The sequence below is a fragment of the Sorex araneus genome, chromosome 4, assembly GCF_027595985.1.
Source record: "Sorex araneus isolate mSorAra2 chromosome 4, mSorAra2.pri, whole genome shotgun sequence".
Classification (NCBI taxonomy): domain Eukaryota; kingdom Metazoa; phylum Chordata; class Mammalia; order Eulipotyphla; family Soricidae; genus Sorex; species Sorex araneus.
In genome coordinates this window covers 22,715,573-22,739,556 of record NC_073305.1, presented here as the reverse complement: position 1 = coordinate 22,739,556, position 23,984 = coordinate 22,715,573, and the positions used below count along the sequence as shown (strand labels likewise).

At 36.5% G+C, this 23,984-nt stretch overlaps 1 protein-coding gene and 1 pseudogene across 2 annotated transcripts in view; one reads left to right on the top strand and one right to left on the bottom strand.

Annotated features, from left to right (window-relative positions):
* Positions 1–23,984, bottom strand: part of LOC101547392 (ubiquitin-conjugating enzyme E2 E2) — a 327,908-nt gene that overhangs the window by 169,739 nt on the left and 134,185 nt on the right. The window lies entirely within an intron of this gene.
* On the top strand, positions 8,067–8,988 carry LOC101547131 (60S ribosomal protein L5-like; annotated as a pseudogene).

Genomic DNA, 23,984 nt, shown 5'->3' with positions numbered 1-23,984 from the left:
TGGTAACTGTGTATCTCATAGTTACTTAATTTTAAAAAACCTCATTTGTTATTGTACAAGTAGCTGTCAGAATATCACAAGGAAACTTCAAATACTTAAGTTTTTATTTCTAAGGAAAGTAGAAAAAACAAGCCACAGAATGCTGAGTGCTTGTTTATGTCTAAACATAGTGAACTATTTATTATGGTATCTTATTTAATCTTACAGTAACCCTGAGAGAACTGAGGCTCATATATTTTCATTAATTTGCCAAAAGGCACACAACCATTAAGTGTTAGAAGAACAACTCAGATGCACATATATGCCACTCTCAACATACTCTGCTATTTCTGAGATCTTGAGGAAGGCTGTACGTGCCAGTGACAGGAGGACTGACAATAAAGGGCTCGGGGTTCCATGCTATTCCATTTAGTCCTCTTTTCAACATGAACCTTACAGACTCTGGATAAATTATAACTTTTGCATCTCTGCTCAGTTTCTTGCACTCTTGCAGGATTGTAGCTTTACTAGGAGTAGTGGTAAAGTATGGTTCTGTCAGCTCTAGGGCTAGCATAAGCCTGAGAATACAGTTTTGTCAGATTTTAGGTTTGTAGTAGACAACTCCTGAGATAACCCAGGTTTGAGTCAAATTTGAAGGGGTTGGGTGCTCACTGAATTTTTTTTTTTTCAAATCATCAGAGTTTTATATGCATTTCTTAACACAATAACCCAGGCACTTGACCCATGACAGTAGAACTTAGCATCACTTTTTTTTTTTACAGTTACAGATTTATATATTTTTGTGCTCATGTTTCTCCCTCACAAAGTTTGATAACCCATCCCTTCACCAGTGCCCATTCTCCACCACCAGTAAACCCAACATCCCTCCCCCCCTCCCCAGTCCCGTCTCCCCCCACCCCACACTGCCACTATGGCAGGGTATTCCCTTTTGTTCTCTCTCTCTGATTAGGTGTTGTGGTTTGCAATAAAGGTGTTGAGTGGCCATTGTGTTCAGTCTCTAGTCTCTATTCGGCCCGCATCATCTTTCCCCCACATGACCTCCAACCACATTTTACTTGGTGTTCCCTTCTCTGAGTTGCCCAGAATGAGAGAACAGCCTCCAAGCCATGGTGACAACCTCCTGGTACTTATTTCTACTATTCTTGGGTGTTCGTCTTATAGTCTATTATTCTATATTCCACAGATGAATTTCTTTTCTAAATAAAATATCTATTTGTTAGTCTGATTGGAATGAAATTAAAATTAACTTCTCAATAAAAGTCTCATGACTTCCATAACTGGTATCTGTGGACTTTGGACACTGCTTTGATATTTTATTTGAAATGGACCTTGATCTACAAAATAACATTTGTAGTAATATTCAAGATACAGAACTTTTTTTTTTTTTTTGCATTTTGGGTCACACCCGGCAATGCTCAGGGGTAACTCCTGGCTTTGAACCCAGGAATCATTCCTGGCGGTGCTCTGGAGACCATATGGGACGCTGGGAATCGAACCCGGGTCGGATGCGTGCAAGACAAATGCCCTACCCGCTGTGCTATCGCTCCAGCCCCAGAACTTTCCTTTTTTGCTGTAATTTCTCTAAAATTATAAAATGATACATTTTTATTTGGGTAAATTTTAGCTGAGAACTGATATTTATATAACTGATAACTATATGTATATATACTTTAGCATTTTAATCACTTAAAAAATAGTTGTATTTCCATGACCACTCTGAAAAGTCAGAATTTTAGTTTACTTAGTTTAGAAGAGATGAATTATTGAAACATTTAAAACTGAATAAAAAAGAGAATAGCTTTCTAAATCCTGGGTATAGAAACCAATCTTTTGATTCTTAGTGACACATTAGAGAGTGGCCAGATTTGGTCACATCATCAAGATTCAAGATTGTCCTTAGTGTTATTGTTTAGTGTGCTTACTTAACTGATTTTCACTGTAAATTTTCTGTTTCTCATGAAACTGAAACTTGTATTCCCCACAGGAAAAACACCATAATAATGAATTCTTGAAAGTGCAACCTAGCATGTGATTAATACTGGAAGGCATCATCATTATAGTATAGAATAACAAATTGTTGCAAACTATGACCCTTACTCATTCAAAAAAGTTTAGCAAGCATGTTTAGTTAACTCTATAGTGAGAAAAGATATAATTCAAAAAGATTTCTTATAATAAATTGCAAATGTTAATGTAAAGCTGAATCCTTCCCACTCCACTTCTTTCCTTCTTGTGACAGAGTTTTAACTGCATTTCTACTTGTGTGCCAGACCTGTACTGAACGCTATAAAGAGGAATAAAGTAAGTTCCTTCAATGTGTGAGATGACATGGAAGCAAATAATATAATATAGTTTTAAAATAGTTCTATTCTAAATACTACTGGAGAACACTAAAGACAGATTAATAAGATCTAGCTGAGGAGGTACACTGTACTGTTACTGGAGACAGGGAAGAATAAAGAACTATTCACTTCAGAGCTTTCAGTTTTGGTACATATAAAATTAATACACAAATTTGTTAGCTTAAAATTAGGTCTGAATTTATATACAGTGGAAATTAAGAACTATGTAAAATTATGTCTTGTTCTCTTTTCAAATATATATGATTAAATTTTTATTGAGATACTGTGGTTCACAATATTGTGAATAATGATTTCATGTATACATTACTGCAACACCACAGCTGCCCCAAGAATGCCCACTTCACATCTTGTCCTCTTGTTTAAGAGAAAGACTGTAGAGATATACCCCTGTTTCAGTAAGATTCAATAGTTAAGACAAAATTGAAGTTGTAGAGTTGATTAAACCAGATTTGTTTCTTGTCTTTTTGCTTCTAGGGTCATGCTGACAGATAGGAGCTTCCCCCAGCTCTGTGTCAGGGGAACCATGTCATAGTGGAAATCAAACCTGGGCTTGACGACTGGTTCAGCCCTTTTGGAAAACAATATGGACGATTCTCAAAAAATTAGACATTGAGCTCCCATTTGACCCAGCAATACCACTTCTGGGAATATATCCCAGAGAAGCAAAAAAGTATAGTTGAAACGACATCTACACTTATATGTTCATCGCAGCACTGTTTACAATAGCCAGAATCTGGAAAAAACCTGAATGCCCTAGAACGGATGACTGGTTGAAGAAACTCTGGTACATCTATACAATGGGATACTATGCAGCTGTTAGAAAAAAGGAGATCATGAATTTTGCATGTAAGTGGATCGGCATGGAAAGTTTCATGCTGAGTGAAATGAGTCAGAGAGAGAGAGACAGACATAGAAAGACTGCACTCATCTGTGGAATATAGAATAACAGAGTGGGAGACTAACACCCAAGAATAGTAGAAATAAGTACCAGGAGGTTGACTCCATGGTTTGGAGGCTGGCCTCACATTCTGGGGAGAGGGCAACTCAGAGAAGGGATCACCAACTATAATGTGGTCCGAGGCCATGCGGGGGAGGGGTGTTGCGGGCTGAATGTGGGCTAGAGACTGAACACAGTGGCCACTCAACACCTTTATTGCAAACCACAACAGCTAATTAGAGAGAGAGAACAGAAGGGAATGCCCTGCCACAGTGGCAGGGTGGGGTGGGGGGAGATGGGACTGGAGAGGGTGGGAGGGATGCTGGGTTTACTGGTGGTAGAGAATGGGCACTGGTGAAGGGATGGGTTCTCGAACTTTGTATGAGGGAAACATGAGCACAAAAGTGTATAAATCTGTAACTGTACCCTCACAGTGATTCACTAATTAAAAATAAATTAAAAAAATAATTATTGTGTCAAATTTACAATTACATAATGACTTTTTCTGTCATTACAGTTTTTGGCTTAATGTATTTTTAAAATCTAACGTAAGTTTATACGATGCTATATTCTTTGGACTGTAAAATAAAGAGCCAAATAAAAGTCACCTGTAAAGTTAAAAAAATTAACATGTATTCAATCAATAGAAAAAAAATCTTTGTTTTTTATTTTGTTTTGCATTAATTGTACATCAACTAAAGAGATTAAAGCCTTAAAAAAAAAACCTGGGCTTGATACAGAAAAAGCATACACTCAGCCCAGTTAGCTATTCCTCAGGCTCCTGAAATTGATAGGAATGTGAGGCAGGAGAGCGTGAAGGACTGGGTCACATCTACTGTGCTCAGAGATCACTTCTCTGGGGACCGTTTGCAGTGCCAAGAATTAAACCTGGTCAGCTCTATAGAAGGAAAGTGCTTTATTCTCTGTAGTATCTCATTGGCCCCTGAAACTGAATTTTAAAGCAAATCTCTTAAAATCTACTGCCTTTAATCTGCATCTCCCTGATAATTAGTGATATCAAGCATTTTCTCATGTGCCTCTCAGCCATTCGGATTTCTTCTTTGGGGAAGTTTCTGTTCATTTCATTACCCCATTTTTTGATCGGGTCGGCAGTTTTCTTCTTGTGGAGTTCAACCAGTGCCTTGTATATCCTTGATATCAACCCCTTATCAGATGGGTATTGGGTAAATATCCTTTCCCAACAATGAGATACCATCTCACACCACAGAGACTGGCCCACATCCAAAAAACCAAAAGCAACCAGTGTTGGCGCGGATGTGGGGAGAAAGGGATTCTCCTTCACTGCTGGTGGGAATGCTGAGTGGTTCAGCCCTTTTGGAAAACCATATGGACGATTCTCAAAAAATTAGAAAGTAAGCTCCCATTTGACCCAGCAATACCATTCCTGGGAATATACCCCGGAGAGGCAAAAAGGTATAGCAGAAATGACATTTGCATTTCTATGTTCATTGCAGTACTGTTTACAATAGCCACAATCTGGAAAAAAACGGAGTGCCCAAAAACAGATGACTGGTTAAAGAAACTCTGGTACATCTACACAATGGAATACTATGCAGCTGTTAGAAAACATGAAGTCATGAAATTTGCATATAAGTGGATCAACATGGAAAGTATTATGTTGAGTGAAATGAGTCAGAAAGAGACAGACAGAAATATTACACTCATATGTAGAATATAAAGTAGCAGAGAGGTACGAGCTAGCAATGATTCAACTTTTGGCAGAAATTCTTCTGGACTTAGTTACTAAAATACTAAAATACAGAAATCCAGAGCCTCGTGGCCGCTATTGTGGCCACACGACCTCATATCTCTTCATTCTCAGCAATGGAAAACAAATTATCAAATGCTTCCTTTCCAACAGGTCCAACTCTATTGGGGGGGGGAACTCCAAACAATAATAGTGAGTTTTTTGTTTGAATGTAATCAAAGTAAAGAGAAAGTAAAGTGAAATTTATCAGCTACACAGGCGGGGCGGGGCTGGGGGGTGGGGGGTTAGGTTTACTGTGGTACTTGGTCGTGGAGTATGTGCACTGGTGAAGGGATGGGTGTTCGAGCATTATTTAACTGAGACTTAAGCCTGAAAGCTTTGTAACTTTCCACATGGTGATTCAATAAAAATTAAAAAAATAAAAATAAAAAAAATCTACTGCCTTTAAAAATTGTTTTATCTCACGAAGTACATCCATCGTTAAGAGTTATAGTTATTTTTAATGATAAGATAAATCATTAATGTCTATTTAATATAACATGATTACCAATGGAAGTGCCGTTATTATACAATGTATATTTTTCTATAACCCTTTACTCTAAAAAACCATGATTCAATTTTGATACATGTATGAGTTAAACAGAGACACAGGAATACATTATAGCCTTTTATAACTAGAATCTGGGATTTCAGACCCCAATATCTTATGGTAAATTTTCAGTTGTTAGAAAATTTTATTTCTCATTCAAAGATCATGGTCTCTGGTCAAAGATGTAAAGCTCTTCAACATCAAATAGTATATAGAGAGGAATCTAATATTAGCTGGTGAGGCAGACTGAAGTTTATGGTCCTTGGAATAAAGGCATCTGTCCTCTGAAGATATTCTGAAGATGAGCTTACTATATTTTCTTCTGGTTATTCTCTAGTATGTGTATTTAATGATGTATTTCTTACAGAGAGCCAAAAGGTGCTATGGGAATGGCTTTCAGGCTTAGAGATTTGGGTTTCTTACATTCTTTGCTATGAAAAATAATGGACCAAGTCAAAGCTGCCAGTATTTTGTAAATTACTGTTTCACATACATATGCTATTTTTTGGTACAACATGTTTGGGATTTGATCTATTCTCCTGCCATGCCTTAGAATGACCAAACCTATAGCGACATTAAGAATACTTTGTGGATATGTTCTTAGGAGTATAGGGATTGCTATACTGAACTGCCATGTTTTTTGCTACTTTGAGTAATATCTGTCTTGTACCAGAAGAAGGGACTAAGGTCCCATGAGCTGCTTAGTAACATGCAATGTGAGAAATTTTATTTTGACTCCCTCAGAAATCTTTTTATACCCTCAAATATGAGGACTGTCTTTTTCTTGGGGGGTGGGGTGGGGTTAACTTTGATTTTGCACCACACCTGGCTGTGCTCAGAGAACCATATGTGATGACAGGAATTGAACCTGGGTCTGCTGTATGAAAGGTTAGCATTTTAAATCTCTATACTATGTCTTCACCTTAGGACTGATCTTTTGTAATTTCAGCTTGTTAAGTGTATTTGCAGCCACATTTATATTTATATAGGTTCCTAATCCCCAAACCATGTCTCTATACTGGAAGTTTGAAATAATCAATTCTTTCACTTTTTTTTCAGGGACGGGGGCAACAGATTTGCCTCTGGAACACAAATCTCATTAAAAAGCACCACTAAATCTAAGCAAATTAACCAAATCATCGTTGATCATTGGAAAAGTCTACCATTACTGGCAATCAGTTCTATAAACATGGCAGATCAGCAAAAAAAAAAAAAAAACATGGAAATTTTACAAAAGGAATTTTGTGAAATGGGAAAGTGTCATTTCAAGTGTGCTGAGGCCTTGTGTGAGTAGAAAGCTGAATGGAGTACCTGCTATCAAAATTGCTATTTCTTTGTGTAAACCTGAGACCTAACTACTCTTAGAGGATCATCACTCATACACCACCTTACAGAGACCATGAAAACACTCTTTTAATACACAGCTCACATTGACTGTACTAACTGTTGCTACCAGTGATAATAAATTTGAAGCAGATTATCTCCAAAAGTGAGAAGACCTGTGGGCATTCCTTTCTAATTTACATATGAGTGTAAAACAAGCAATTGTTGATGTTAACAGAATATATTCCAATAAGCCAAACAGCTAAAAGAGATACAAGGAAATCATTAAGGAAGCCAGGACTTCTATTACAAAAATTGGCTATTAAACCTGACACAAAAGCATGTGTGCCAAATTCTGGCTGGAATCATGACAACATGCTGGAAGCTTGATTCAAGGGACAAACAGTAAACCATAAAAATGGTGATGCCAATGAGGCCAACTTTATTGCCAGCATATCCAACTGACAGCACCTTCTGTCTCTCCCTCAGAACAACTAAAATATTAGTGGCACTGATACTACCCCAGTGGAGAGAAAGTGTCTCAAGTCCAGCATGGTGGTCACCTATGCTCCAGGCAACTTACATCTGACATAAACTCTGCTGAAATAAACCATGAGTGACGTTGTTTCTAGGGACAACATGCATTTTATTTTTGAGATGTACAGTTACAAAATTGTTCGAGATTGAGGTTCAGTCATACTTGTTTCAAAACCCAACACTTCACTAGTGCACATTTCCCGCCACCAATGTCCCCAGTTTCCCTCCCTTAGCCCTGTTTAAATAGCCTGACTCTAAGGGAGATACTTTTCTTTATCTCTCTTATTTTTCCTCTAGGCACTGTGGTTTGCAATACTGTTAATAAAAGGGTATCATGCATATCACTTTATCTCCTTTCAGCACTCAGATTCTGTCCAAGTGATCATTTCCAACTATCGATGTCATCATGGTTCTTTCTCTCTTTCCTAACTGCATTCATAAGCTGTTGGGGGTAAGATTATTATCATGGGTCAGACCTCCTTGCCCTTGTTTCTATGTCTTTGGGTATTATTCACATACAATGTTGGACAGCATGGATTTAAATGTCAAGAATGTGTGTGCCGGTGTTAAGCCTCGGACGGTGCCGTCTCTGTTCCGCAGGATGGGTTTTGTTAAAGTCGTCAAGAATAAGGTGTATTTCAAGAGGTACCAAGTGAAATTTCGAAGACGGTGAGAGGGAAAAACTGATTACTATGCTCGGAAGCGCTTGGTAATCCAGGATAAAAATAAATACAATACACCAAAATACAGGATGATCGTCTGTGTTACCAACAGAGACATCATTTGCCAGATTGCTTATGCCTGTATAGAAGGAGATATGATAGTTTGTGCAGCGTATGCTCATGAACTTCCAAAGTATGGTGTGAAGGTTGGCTTGACAAATTACGCTGAGCGTATTGTACTGGCCTGCTGCTGGCCCGCAGGCTTCTCAATAGATTTGGCATGGACAAAATTTATAAAGGCCAAGTGGAGGTCACTGGAGACGAATATAACGTGGAAAGCATTGATGGACAGCCTGGTGCCTTCACCTGCTACTTGGATGCAGGACTTGCCAGAACTACTACTGAAAACAAAGTCTTTGGGGCCCTGAAAGGAGCTGCGGATGGAGGCTTGTCTATTCCTCACAGTACCAAACGATTCCCTGGCTATGACTCGGAAAGTAAGGAATTCAACGCTGAAGTACATCGGAAACACATTATGGGGCAGAACGTTGCAGAGTATATGCATTACCTAATGGAAGAAGATGAAGATGCCTACAAGAAACAGTTTTCTCAATACATAAAGAACAACATAACTCCAGATATGATGGGAGAATATGTATAAGAAAGCTCATGTGGCTATACGGGCCAATCCTGTTTATGAGAAGAAACCTAAGAGAGAAGTTAAAAAGAAGAGGTGGAACTGTCCCAAAACGTCTCTTGCCCAGAAGAAAGATTGGGTAGCCCAGAAGAAAGCAAGTTTCCTCAGAGCTCAGGAGCGGGCTGCTGAGAGCTAAAATCAACCATGATTTTTTATGGAGATTTTGCAAAGACAGTAATAAATCTATTAACCAAGCAGTGAAAAAAAAAAAGAATGTGCGTGCCTAAAATGTTTGCCATATTAATATGGTCCATGAAAGTAAAAATGACTCACCAGTAGAAGTAACTGGCTTCATAACTCAGGTGATTATCCATGTCAAATCAGAAATGAGTATGCATCTGAGCTAGCCAGTCAAACAATTCACACTGCTTGCAAGTTTGCTGCTGTGAAGAAGACTAATCACAATTCTGATAAGACGCTAGAAGATAACGCCAGGATCTTGAAATCTGCTAATGATTCTACCATTGATGTCCCAGACAAAGTCCATGTGTAGAGTTTCCCAAAAATATCTTCCTCTAAATCATTTTTCTGCTCCTGACATAAAATAAGTAGTTGCTATGAGCTTGTTAAAATAGTTGAGAAGATGGCTACAGGAGGATGCAAGTCCAGAAAGCACAGGAAGTTAAGCAAAAACTATTTCTAAAACTGCTACCACAGTCTTACTTGATGACTGAAAAAGTTGTAAAACAGTTTGTTACAATAAACTGGTTAATTAACAAAATACTGATTTCAGGACAACAGAGCACTATGAAATCTTCAGGATAGGAGGATGCTCTATGGACCATTGTCAGAATAGTATTTTTAATGTTCAATGATTATACAATTTTAAAATCAGTACATGCTTTGTTTATACTGTTTTGTTTTGGTTTTGGGGTCATACCCAGCAGTGCTCAAGGCTTAGTCCTGGCTCTGTGTGCTCGGGGATCAATGCAGGCAGTGCTTGGGGCACTGAACTTGGGTTAGCAGAACAAGCTTTCCTGCTATACTATCTCTCTGGCTATAAAATTGATAATTATTCAATGGAAATTTTGAGATACATTAAAACAAAGTAAAATTGGAAAAAGTCCCTCAAATCTCTTGCCATTTTTCCCCCCAAATCTTCTGCCTCTTTAGATAGTAACACCCTCATGAAAGGTGTAAACTCTTTACATTATTAATCAGTTTTAGAGCTATGAATCTTTTCCAAAAGCAATGTCAACTCTGTAATCAAAACTATTCCACCCTTTTATTCTCCAGTATTTTAAATCCCAAAGGGTTTTTTTTTTTAAATAGTTATTTTAGTTGCCCTAAGAATCTGCTTTTTTCCCTCAAATTCTGTCTATATTTTTTGGTAAAATCTTTTTTGTATTCACTCTAGTATACACTGAACACCTAGTTCAGTAGGCAGCTATTGTTGCTACTTAGTAGTTTACAACAAAAATACAAAACACTGAAATGTATTAACTGTAATATTCATTTAGATAATAAAATGTTTATATAATTGCAAATTGGGACTGTATCGATAGCACAGTGGGGAGGGCATTTGCCTTGCATGCAGCCGACCCAGGTTCGATTCCTTCGACCCTCTCAGAAAGCCCAGCAAGCTACCCAGAGTATCTCGCCCGCATGGCAGAGCCTGGCAAGCTCCCCGTGGCATATTTGATAAGCCAAAAACAGTAACAACAAGTCTCACAATGGAGATGTTACTGGTGCCCGCTCGAGCAAATCGATGAACAATGGGAGACAGCGCTACAGTGCTAATTGCAAATTATATTTTTATTGTAAATATGCAAAATAGTTATAATTTTAAAGTAAACATTGTACTAATGGGAATCTGAGAAGAAAATTCCTTGATATGTATATACACAAGTGTGTGTTGATAGATGTATCATATGCACATATGTATAGTATTGTTTTAAAAATCAAATTCACCAGAGGTAAAAACTTTCCAAATGATAGTATTGATAGGCCAAAGAGACAAGTGCTGTGGGTTAACCTTACCTGGCATACAACTAGCCCAGGTTCAGTATCTGGCATCACATATGATCCCCTGAACACTGCCAGGAGTGATCCCTGAGCACAAAGTCAGGAGTAAGCGCTGACCATTGCTGAGTGTAGCTCCAAATACAAAAATAATAATAATAATAATAAAGTAAATAAAACCTTTCCAAATGAGTTTTACTATATCTTCATAAGAGACAAAAAAGAACGAATGCTGTGTTATTTGAAATGATGAGAAAACTGAAAGGATATTTGAATATTTAATGATTTAGTTTGAAGATGGAGCGAATTTTAAGCTTCTCTAGTGGCAGAAGTAAAGATTACTATAAGTGTTGTGTTAAAGAGGCCAAATCAATTCTGAAACAAAAGATAAAGGCAAGAAAAGGATATCTAATTTGAGTATACCAGGAGAAAGATGAATAGGCAAACTTTTCAAGTTCAGATTTCAGGTAAAAAGGATGCAGAAGGAAGTAAAAGCAGACAACAAAAATAAATAGCAGGTCAAGTCTAATACATTTTTTTTTCTTTTTGGGTCACACCCGGTGATGCACAGGGGTCACTCCTGGCTCATGCACTCAGGAATTACTCCTGCGGTGCACGGGGGACCATATGGGATGCTGGGACTCGAACCCAGGTTGGCCGCATGCAAGGCAAATGCCCTATTCGCTGTGCTATCACTCCAGCCCCGAGTTTAACACTTTTATGCATCTTTAAAACTACAATGAGACAAACGTTGTAAAATTGTTAAATAGATACATCATTGTGGATATTTGACATTTTCAGTATCATCGATAGGTTATATTCTCACAGTATCAAGTACTGTACCAATGCAATTGTGTCATTTTCATTTTAACTATCTTTTACTTGGTAAAGGTTGTTTAGCAGCCTGAGAAAATAAGGCCAAAAGAAAAGTAATTTTCTGGAAATACTTTGGGGAGAAAAGGACACAGCAGAAAACACCCAACAAGCCTGTTATTTTAAAACAGGTATTAGAGCTTATGCAATATTGGAGACAAATTGAGAATAACTAGAGAACAAAAATATCTGAATAGTAACAGTTTTATGAGGCATGAAGGAGTGATGATAATGTCCAGTACTCTGATCTGATTACATGAGTTTATTCCTGTCTTAAAAATCATTCAGCTGTTTAATATACAAATAAAAATATTTAAGGTTTTCTGGATGTAAATTTTGTTTCACATTTTTAATGACAGAAAAAGTTCACTTGAATTTAAACAGGTGTTTCAAACTAAGTAACTAAATTACTGTCGATTTTTAAACTTATATTTAGTTGATACGTACTTGGTGTTATCATTGATGTTATTTTTTTTCCTTTAAAGCATACTCCGGGTAGGAAGAAAATCTAACCAGTATATTTCATTTATCAACTGTCAAGAAATTTTCTAACACTAACCTCTGCTTCAGATTCCTGTGGCTGCTTTTGCACTATTAGTTGGTATCAGCAGGAGATAACAGCCCTTCAACTTGCTATTTGTATTTTTGATTTTTGTTTCCTTTTTTTCTCACTTAACTTCCTAATGTGGATTTAAAGATCATGCATGCACTATGGAGTCTGTACAATGAGAGACTATAGTGTATGTAAGCACACAATAAAAGCTCATTTATAGATACTGTGAAGCTACAAGACCTTTCTTTCATTTCCATGGGAGCAGACAGGACAATTGCTGTAAAATCTTTGGAATAAAAGGAAAACTGAGTCAGTCTACTCATGCTACTGCTTCTCTGAGAAGTATTGCAGACAGATTTAAAATGTGTAAGAATTATAGGTATGGATTTATTATTTGCAGTTAGTCATGTAGAGGCAATGCTTGAGAAGCACTTCTTTTTTTTTCTCTTCAACATCAAAATTATAAAATCTATTATGGTGAGGAGCGACACCTATTACTCTTCAGTAACTCCCTCCACCCTTTCAACCTCATCATTCCTCCTTGGGTCTTTTATCCTATGAATAGGGTAAACTGGTCCTTTCCAGCTTAAAGTCTCCAGCATCAGAACTGGGAGGAGTGGGTGAATTGAAGAGGAACGCAGAAATTAGCACAGCTTCCCAGCTTTTGCCAGCTAGCTCACTACTCTCATGAGTGGTCTTTATCTTTCTGTAAGTGGTTACAGATAAAAGTGGTGGAAAAAGGAAGGAGGGATAAATCTAGGTCAGACAATTCTCTAAAAATAGGAACGAAGGGGCATGCCAGTGTGGCATTTAGACAGGAAGGAAAGCCCAGAAGCCAGCTTCCTTATCTATTCCTCAAATCTATTTCCTTCATTTTCAGCTATTGTTTTGAGCAAGTCCAGTGAAATCTGGACTTCAAGATTCCATTAGTTTCTCTTCATTTATGTAGCAAGAAGAAATCAGGGATTACTATTTTTTATACCAAGTATGGATTTTGAAAGTATTTATATGAAGAGGCATTGCTTTGGTAATTATGAAGCATAATCACCTAGGTATTATACTATACAGTAACAGTCTAGTATTATACTAAGGCAGATATTAGTAATAGTAGCCCCTTCTCACTTCCCAGAAGTTTCAGTGGTAAATTATATTATCATTCTAAATGTAAAAGATATTTCTCAAGAGATGTAGAAATTTTGCAAGGCAAGTATGGAGTGTAAACAAATGGCATTAAGTATCTGAAGCTTAATGTGATAGCAGTGATACTTAAGAATATGTATTTTTTTGGGGGCCGGAGCGATAGCACAGCGGGTAGGGTCTTTGCCTTGCATGCGGCCAACCCAGGTTCGATCCCCGGCATCCCATATGGTCCCCCAAGCACCGCCAGGAGTAATTCCTGAGTGCAAAGCCAGGAGTAACCCCTGAGCATCGCTGGGTGTGACCCAAAAAGCAAAAAAAAAAAGAATATGTATTTTTTATTTACTAAAAAAACCCTTAGGAAATAAATTGTCATTCACTGTATCACTGTCATCCTGTTGCTCATCGATTTGCTCGAGCTGGCACTAGTGACATTTCCATTGTGAGACTTGTTGTTACTGATTTTGGCATATTGAATACGCCACGGGTAGTTTGCCAGGCTGTGTTGTACGAGCAAGATACTGTTAGTAGCTTGTTGGGCTCTCCGAGAGAGTCAGAGGATTCGAACCTGGGTCGGCATTATTGTGATGTAATTCCTAAATGATGCCTATGGCACATTCCATATAATTCACCTGGGATAGTTGTCTGTCACTGTCACTGTCATCCCGTTGCTCATCGATTTGTTCAAGCGGGCACCAGTAACATCTCTCATTGAGAGGCTTATTGTTACTGTTTTTGGCATATCCAATATGTTGTCTAATTTTAAAATATTAAGTCAACATAGCACTGTAGCACTGTCGTCCCATTGTTCATCGATTTTCTCAAGCGGGCACCAGTAACATCTCCATTGTGAGACTTGTTACTGTTTTTGGCATATAGAATATGCCACAGATAGTTTGCGAGGTTCTGCCTTGTGGGCGAGATACTCTTGGTAGCTTGCCGGGCTCTCCGAGAGGGATGGAGGAATCAAACCCGGGTTGTCCGTGTGCAAGGCAAAGGCCCTACCCACTGTGCAATGTAATGGCATAAAATTCTGATAATAGAATATTTCGATGAGGTTTTTTTCAATTTTTGTTTTGTTTTGTTTTGCTTTTTGAGTCACACCCAGTGATGCACAGGGGTTATTCCTGGCGCTGCACTCAGAAATTACTCCTGGCGATGCTCAGGGGACTATATGGGCTGCTGGGAATCGAACCCAAATTGGCGAGTGCAAGGCAAATGCCCTACCCGCTGTGCTATCACTCCAGCCCCGGGTTTTTCAATTTTAATCATAAAATTAAATATTTACTTTTTCTAGTTCCAAGTACTTTATAATTAATTAAGATAGCAAACTATAGGGTCATCATATTTAACATTGTTTCTAACACATGATAAATGCAGAAAATGTTTAAATGGATGGATTTTATGATTTGACAAATATTTTATATTTATCTTCCTCTTTGTTAACATTTACAAAAGACTTCATAAAAACTATTCTGTGTAGATATGAAATTGTCTTAGTAAGACACTTTTTGTAAAAAAAAAAAGCTTGTTTTCTTATTTAGTACTAATCAACATTGTTAATGTTCTATAAATATCCCACTGAAGAAAGATACTGACTCCAATTATTAAAGTTAATGGCCTCCAGTTGCCTCATCTAGCCTAAGTCTAGGACATTAAACATACAGAAGCCATAATTTAATTCCCACATGTTAATATTGGCTCTAAGTTCATTTCTCTCCTTTCAGGATGAATGTTTAAAGATGAGTCAATTAAAAACCATTATCTTCCTACTCAAAACATCAGCATGCCAACTATACTTACAGGATATGGATCATACAACTGTTGAAACTTTCAAGATGGAACTTGCTGCTTCCTGCTTTTGGGAATTTCTAAAATAAACTCAATTTTTTTTTGCCATTTATAATTTAAATTTTTAAAAATGTTTGTTATAAAGATTACATATTTTCTTTGGTATCTTTACATACTGCATCATACAAAATATTCATGAGGTAGAAAACTGTTAATCAATGAAAATCAAAGACAAAAATAAAATTTACTTTCAATTACTATTTGAGCATCATAAGATATAGCAAAACATCAGAGAATATGGCACAATTAAAAGGTTGTTTATCATAAAATCTCACTGATATGCACCCAGAGAAGTGTACAATTCATTTATTGGACTTTATTAGCAACTTTGTCCCCTGTACACTCCTGATAAATGTATGATTCTACTGACATCTAATTTTATCATTTTACCCAAGGGAATCAAACACTGGGAAATTAATTTGTATTAACCCAAATCACAAGAGATTGATTTATAAACTGGTGAGCCACTTTTTAATTTGCCAGGGGAACACTACTTGATCCAAGAATCAGAAAAACTCAGCTGATGATTTTGAGTTCTCAGTACTCTCAGTGCAGGTACTTACAATAAATACAATGGTGAAAAACAATACTTTATCCTCACTGACATTGTAATCTAGTGAGAGGGTTTGGTTAAGAATACATTAAATACAAGTACAGCCATAATAAGTGAATGCATGTATGTAAGTTAAATGTACAGAAGAGGTTCCTTTCAGCTAGTAAACTTTTATGAATAAAAAACTGACATTTCAGATGGATTGTTAGTGGATACATTTTAAGCTATACTTCTCTCAAGCCTTCATTGTTTAATAAATTATCTTTCGTTTATTTCTGCACACTTCCACATAAAGAACCAGGACATAAATAGTACCTCTTTGTTGCTGGACACATTTTGGACACTCTATAAAAAATTTAAAAATTTTAACAAGTCCAAATTAATCTTTTAAAAGCCTATTGTACTACGATTGCTATTATCATCAACCTCTTTTCTTCTAGAGTACTGTTCCACAACCTTTTTTATGACTGTGGTCTCCCTTCTACCTTGCGTCCCTTCTGTGACCTGTTTCCCTATCTCTCTAGTTTCTGTCTAACTAGTTCATCTTGTCTAACTTTGAGCCTCCCCCTTCCATAGTAGTGATTCTCACCTAAGGCCTCCTTATAATGTATCTAGGGCCCTTGGGGGCCATATCTGGTTGAGAAAAGCTATTCTAGACTCATAATTAACTTGCAGACAGATTTTAAAATCAATGTATAAGGCAAGAATTTAATGTGGTGAATAAAAGTGCCCTTAAAAATTCCATCACACCACCAGCTATAAACACTGGACTGTAAGAATGGTACTACCAAACCAAGGACCAACACAACCTGCCTCTATTTAAGCAAACACAAAAAAGGTTAGTCTACAAATTAGATCACTGTATCACTGTCACTGTCCTCCCATTGCTCATCAATTTGTTCAAGCGGGCACCAGTAACATCTCCATTATGAGACTTGTTGTGACTGTTTTTGATATCCAATACGCCACGGGTAGCTTGCCAGGCTCTGCTGTGTGGGTGGGATACTCTCGGTAGCTTGCCGGGCTCTCCCAGGGGGAAGGAGGAATCAAACCCAGGTCGGCCGCGTGCAAGACAAATGCCCTATCCACTGTGCTATCACTCCAACCCATAAATTAGATACAAACTGATATTATAAAGTGAATCTCAGTAAATACAAAAATGTTTAGTAAAACATGATATAAAGAACACAAAATCCAAACCAATTTTAAGTTATTCCAGTGGCAGCATTTTGATTTAAAGATTATTATATAGAGTACTTGATGTAAATTAAGTACATATACTATGCATATATTAATACCCCCACATGAATTGATTCTCTATTACAGTGCTTCTTAAACTTTTTTCATTCACGACACTTTTGGTCAGAGAATTGTTACACAGTCCCAGGTGTAGGGATATGGTATAAAAATATGGTACACCAATTAAACATTAAAGATAATAAATAAAATATATGGAAAAAACTAAAAACCAAGCCAGTAGACACAAACAAACCAAATTTTGTTTATTTAAAACCTGGGAAATCTTAAAATCTTAAAATCTGGAAATTTTTCTAAGATTCATAGTAAGATTCCACAGTGTCACTGATGTTTGGTGATGTTGGTAAAAGAAATCTTCCTGCTTTCCTAATATTACTAAAAATTTGTCTAATGACCCATTGTTTTTGTTTTCTCAAATAAAAAATAATCTGAAAACCAATTCTTTCAGCATACTTTTATAGATTCATGGTAATGCTAAGGTACAGGCTAGCACTGGGCTCAAATCAATTGGCAAGATAATATTTCTTTTTTGGTAAATATGGAAAGAACTTAAGGACATAAATCCTATTAGTAAAATGTGAAAAACTATCCAATATCCCAATACATACACATATTTTATTGCCCATAAGCAGAAAAAGATAAATCATAAGTCAAGGGTCCTTTTCTCAAGTAGAGGATTAGATTTGTTTCAAAGAAACCCTAAAATGATATGAGCATAGTGGTTGTTCCACGGTCTTGTATTATTCAGCAGAATTTTCCTGCCAATACCCCTAAGAGTCACAATTCTGGTTAAGAGAGCATCACTTGTACTCCTGAATTATATTATTAACAGCTGGAAAGGGAAAATTACATATTAAAAGAAAGCATTTAATATTTTATAAAATCATTTAGCAGTAACCAAAACTCTTTTCTTCATAAAAAATTCAGTGTACAATTAATTCTCTTTGTCTCATTTCACTAAGTCCCATTTCATCTAGGTGATTTGTACTTAGATACAACTGGTATGGAGTTATGTCAACATTATTATTATTGCTATTATTATTACTGAGGGCACACCCATTGGTGGTCAAGCTTACTCCTAGCTCTGCACTCATGGATGAGTCTTGACAATGTCTAGTGGACCATGTGTGGTGATGGGATTGAACCGGGTTGGCACATGCAAGTCAAGTATCAAAAGAGATGTATTATCTTTCTAGCCCTCAATATTAGTTTTAGATATCAGCTTCTCAGAATGTTAGACCACTATGACCACAAGACTGAAGAAAGTTATAGACTGAGAAAATCGGAGCCAGAACTACTGACCGCAGGGGACCTAGTATGGTTTCGTTCATCTTCAGAATCTAAAAGGAAACCAACCAATTTTAGGGATTGTTATCAAATATACTCCATAAATTCACCAGGCTTATCAATCTTTCTGTTTAAAGTTTATAAATGTGGGTGGGAGTCATATTACAGCAGGTAGGGTACTTGCCTTGCACTCAACTGACCTGGGATCAATCTCTGGCATCCCATATGGTACCCTGAGCATCACTAAGAGTAATTCCTGAGTATAAATGCAGGATTACCAAAAAAACAAAACAAGTTTATTTGAAAATAATAAATTTTTCGCTGATTTGAAACTGGATCAACAAAAAAAGGTAATTTATACTATTCTCCATAAGTACAATACTTAGATTTTACTATGAGCAAATTGACATAGTTGAGAAAGAAATTAATATACATATTCTAAAATTACCTTGAATTTCTACTTTGGAAGAAATAGCAATTATTAATCACTGTTACTGTCAATGTCATCCCAATGCTCATCGACTTGCTCAAGCGGGCACCAGTAACATCTCTATTTTTGAGACTTGTTGTTACTGTTTTTGGCATATTGAATATGCCACGGACAGCTTGCCAGGCTCTGCCGTGTGGTCAAAATACTCTCGGTATTTGCGGGGCTCTCCCTGAGGGGCGGAGAAGTTGTAGTTTTCACTAATTACAGCACGGCTTACTATACATTTAAGGATATCTACACATATTACTCCTAACCAAAATTAAGTATATTTTCTCACTATTATTATTTTTAATCACAGCATTGCTTGTGAATTTCATTTTAAGTAGTTTAAATAGCACTGCAGCTTATCAAGACAAGAAACTGCATCCCTTTAATAATGGTTTTGGATAGGGTAGAGTAGGGTAGCAGAGACTGAGACAGAAGGAGAGAGAGAGAGAGACAGAGAGACAGAGAGAGATTGAGAGACTACTATAGAAAAAGGCTGGGGTAGGAGGAGGGAAACGGGACACTGATGATGGGAAATGTAGACTGGTGGAGGGAACACTGTATGACTGAAACCAGACCATGAATAGCTTTGTAATGTATCTCAAGGTGATTCAATTAAAAACAAATAGACTTGTTTTGGGTAGGATTTTTTCCCCTCTGGGGCCACACCCAGTGGGACTCAGGGCTTATTTCTGGCTCTGTGTGCAGTGATCACTCCTGGCAGTGCTTGGGGACCTTATGGGGTGTTCGGGATTGAACCTGAGTTGGCCACATGCAAGGCAAGTACTCTATCCACTCTGGCCCCTTTTAATATCTGTTTTAAGCTTGTTTTATTTTTCTATGACTTCCATATACACTTGAAATTACTGAGCCAGGGGACCAGACATGACAAGAAATAGTATATGTTTTCATCAAACTGTTAGATGATCAGTCTTTCAATGTATTAAAAGAGGCATCTAGGATAAACAGGTAAATATAAATCATCGAGGGCATTACAATCTTGATTACAGGATTCATATTTTACTTCAAGGCAAAGAATGCTGGTTGAAAGCTTTGATTTAACACTGGCATTTTAAGATGGGAGGCATAAGAAGATCAGACATAATTTGAAGAATGGATTTTTTCAGGAACAAAACAAATCAGAAAGAGTGGTTAGATGTTTCTGCACTACATACAGGTGAGACTGATTGAATATAAGTATGAAGAAAATGGGTTAAGAACTCAGTGGACATTGATCCTTTCTCTGCCCCCTCCCCACTCTCTTTCTTCCTTGGGAATGAATGATAAATTCAACTCAAGTCATATAAGGTGTCTCTTGGTCTATCAAAGTGGAAATGTTCAACAGGCAATTAAACATAGTAAACTGAAGGAAAGATACTTGAATTCAGATTTAGAAGTCCGACATATGGTTAATTAATACAGTAAGTAAACAAAATCACAACCCATTTATGGAAAGAAGTCAATTAATTTTAAGGAGAGAAGAAATGGTAGAAATGAGGACATCTAACATTCCCTGTGTAAAATAGCTTTAAAATCATATTATTTACAATTTCTAAAATGCCTACACTGTTCCATCATAGATGTCCAAAATATACTAAAAGTTTTCAACTCAACTACTCTTATCTTTTTTTGTTCTTCATATCAAATAAAACTTTGAGTTGGGTTACAGCCATTATATGTACTCTCCTCCCTCCCTATTTTTAAACTATTGTTTTATAATCATGTTCCTGTCAATGGCAGTTGAAAATAGATTAATTTCTTATTATTTTATTCCCCTCTTCAATTTTTAAATTGTACTATGTTTTTGCATGGTAATCTTCTTTTTCCAAAAATAGGGATAATATTTTAGGCATATTCCTAAATTGGCATCTGTGAGCTAGTCTGTGAAAGTAACTTATCAATTATTTTTGGAGAAAGTAAATTTATTTTAGAAAGTATCAAACTTGGGGGCTGGAGTGATAACAGAGTGGATAGGGCGTTTGCTTGAACGCAGCCGACCCGGGTTCTATTCCCAGCATCCCATATGGTCCCCCAGCACCACCATGAGTAATTCCTGAGTGTAGAGCGAGGAGTAACCCCTGTGCATCACAGGGTGTGACCCGAAAAGAAAAAAAAAGGTATCAAACTTGCTTTCTGGATACATATAAACAGATTTTCTGCATTCTTATTTGGTCTAATGCCCCTTCATTTCTTAAAATTCAGTATGTTTTCTACAATTATTTTTTTGGTCATAGTTTTTAGGCAAGTGTTCAGCACTTACTGTTGGTGTTATTTGAGGTAACATAGGCAGTGCCAGGAACTGTAACGGGGCCAGTCACATGCAAGGCAAGCATCTTACCTACTATACTTCCAGGCTCACTCTACAACTCTCTGGGATGGGGTGGTCTGGGGTGGGGTGGATTGGGGGGAGCATCACACATCACTGATGCTCAGGGATCACTCCTGGTGGTATTCTAGATTCAATGTGGTACCTGGGATTGAACCCTGGTTGGCTTCATGCAAGGCACACACTCTACTATTGTACTATATCCCTAGCCCTAATTATGCAACTTTTAAAATAATTGTTTTACATTATTGTACCAGTATGATTTACTCAGACAAATGAACATGCAATTTATGACCCCATCAACAAAATTAATTATTCCCCCCAAAATGTTCGGTCTGTGCTACAGAGCATGATTGATAGTAAATGGTATAATATATCCAAGCACCTACCATGCTCAAAGTGATGCCTTATATTAGAGAGCAGAATGTTAATGTTATTTCCTCACTAGAAAATTAGCCCTTTGGACACTTGGTATTATTTTTAAACCAAACTGATCTAATTTTAAATTGTCCTAGATAGGTGGTTATAGTTATTGACTTTTAGATAACAAAAGTAATTCTAATTTTGTGAGCTGTTTCTCAAAGGGATGTAATTAATCCTCCTTGTGATGTCTGTAAAAAATTATGTTTTGATTTGAGTTACAACTATCATTGTTCACTTTTTCCCTCTTTGTGAGTGATTGTTTTAGAACCATATTCTATCAGTGTCTTGCTGCTATAAAGCAATCACTTTATTTCTGATAACTACATTCCTAGAAACAATGATTTCCTGACTTTCCTAAACAGTATTTCATAGTTTGATTCTGTGATTTGGAGACCTCTTAAGGCATTTCTTCTGCTGTCCTAGTTTGCAGTCTCACAATTTTAGACCATTATGTCATTGCTGCTTGGCCAGCAGTCTGTCATCTATTTTCAATAGTATTATACAGAACTGCACATAGCTTCAAGGATGATAAGTTGGCTGGACTCCAGGGACTGCACTGCAATCCTGCCTTGTCATTTAATGTTATGTGTATCTCACAGCTGACACTAATGAAACTGCATTAAGAAATCAGATATGATCTTTGACGGTGCCAAATCTCACTCACATATTCAGGGTTAGGTTCTGTTTTGATCAACTTTCAGGGCAAAATACCAACATTTTAGAAAGCAAAATAACAATATTATTTAAAAAACACCATTTTTATAGTCTAATAAATCTTTTCAGTTCATTAGACTCTCATATTTTTGATTCCTAAGACACATTTACTGATCTCCACTTAATGTGATTATTACACACAAATGGTATATAAAATTTGAGCTACAAATTGTTCTACCACGGTATATTATTACTATGACATATCAAAATGCAGGAATCTGTGCTTTAAATTTATTTAAACATGGTTCCCAACACTTTTAGTATTAGTATTAGTCAGTATTAGTATTCTGTCTGGCATTCTAACCAGTAGGTACAGAAACTCAAAAATTTGTGCTAATTAAGATCTCCTTAAAAGAATCTAAGTACCTGGTTACAGAAATCTGTTATTGAGATCTGAAAGAGTTGTATTTTTTGAAGGGAAGAAATTAGCAACATCAAGATGGAACTTCAATTTTAAAACTAAAACACAGCTACAATAATAGCGGCTGTAGAACCAAATGGCTTATGTAATATTTAATGAGCACACCCATCTCATGAATAAAAGCAGGATAAATGATGTACTCTTAACCTAAACAAAATTATATAATTTGGAGTTTATTAACATCTTGTCTGTACTTTGTTGAGGAAGAGTGGTTGCTTAAATAGCACAACATATTAGCAAATACATTAAGAAGCAAACTAAGGGCATGAATAGGCTACATATTTGCCACTGACTACCCCTAGAATTGAATTTATTCTTAAATGATTTCACCTTTAGGTCAGCTACATCACTGTCAAATTGATCCATTCTAATTAAGTATTTCTCAATAACATATCTAATAGAGCAGAGCAGTAAATTAAAGGATGGTATTAATAACTTCATTAATTTTCTGAAAATTTTGGCTTAAGAAACACGATTCAAAATCTGTTACTCAAATAGCTACCTTGTAAGAAACAAGTTACCTTCTGTGGTTCCAGAAATCAAATGTATTACTATCGTTAAAGAGATAATCTCAATCAATTTTCCTAAATCACTTAGATTTTATATTCAAGTTAGTATGTGCTTTCATGGTCAGTCAAGTCACTGAACAGCTAAATTTTTGAGGAAGAGATGGATTGAATGGGAACTTTGTCTTTTGTGAGGATGTACTGCGCACCCAGGATGGACTCAGAAGAACTGTATTTGTCTTGTATATGTATGACCCAAATATGTGTGAAAACCTATTATATACCAATCTTTTTATACTTTAAATACTATATTTAAAAAACTGATTAAATAGCTTCTGCTCCAGACCTTTCATGATCATAAAATGAAAGTATCTTGGGGTCATATTTGGATTTAAAGCAGTGTTAAATTGGCCAACATGACTTAAAAATAATAAAACGAATGGAGTGGCAAACTGCTTAAAAATTCATCAAAATGTTTGCTGCAATTCTACTGAAAATCTGATTGAACTGTATCAGGAATGCTATTACCAAACATTATTAGCACTAAAAGATAACCTGCTCTTTCTTTCAAGGTCAATCTTAACTTAGTGTCTGGTTAACTAAGCCTTTTTGGGAATTTATTGATAAAATGAGGTCAAGATTGAGTAGGATGATCTTTTGGGAAAATTTCTGTAACTAACAAGAACCCTAATTAACATTAAAATCAAAATGAGAGTAAGAAGCTATTTTCTAATTGTATATGCTTTTCATAGTTATGCTTATTAGTAATAACATGGGGGAAAGAAAATGCTATTGACTGGTAGTTCATT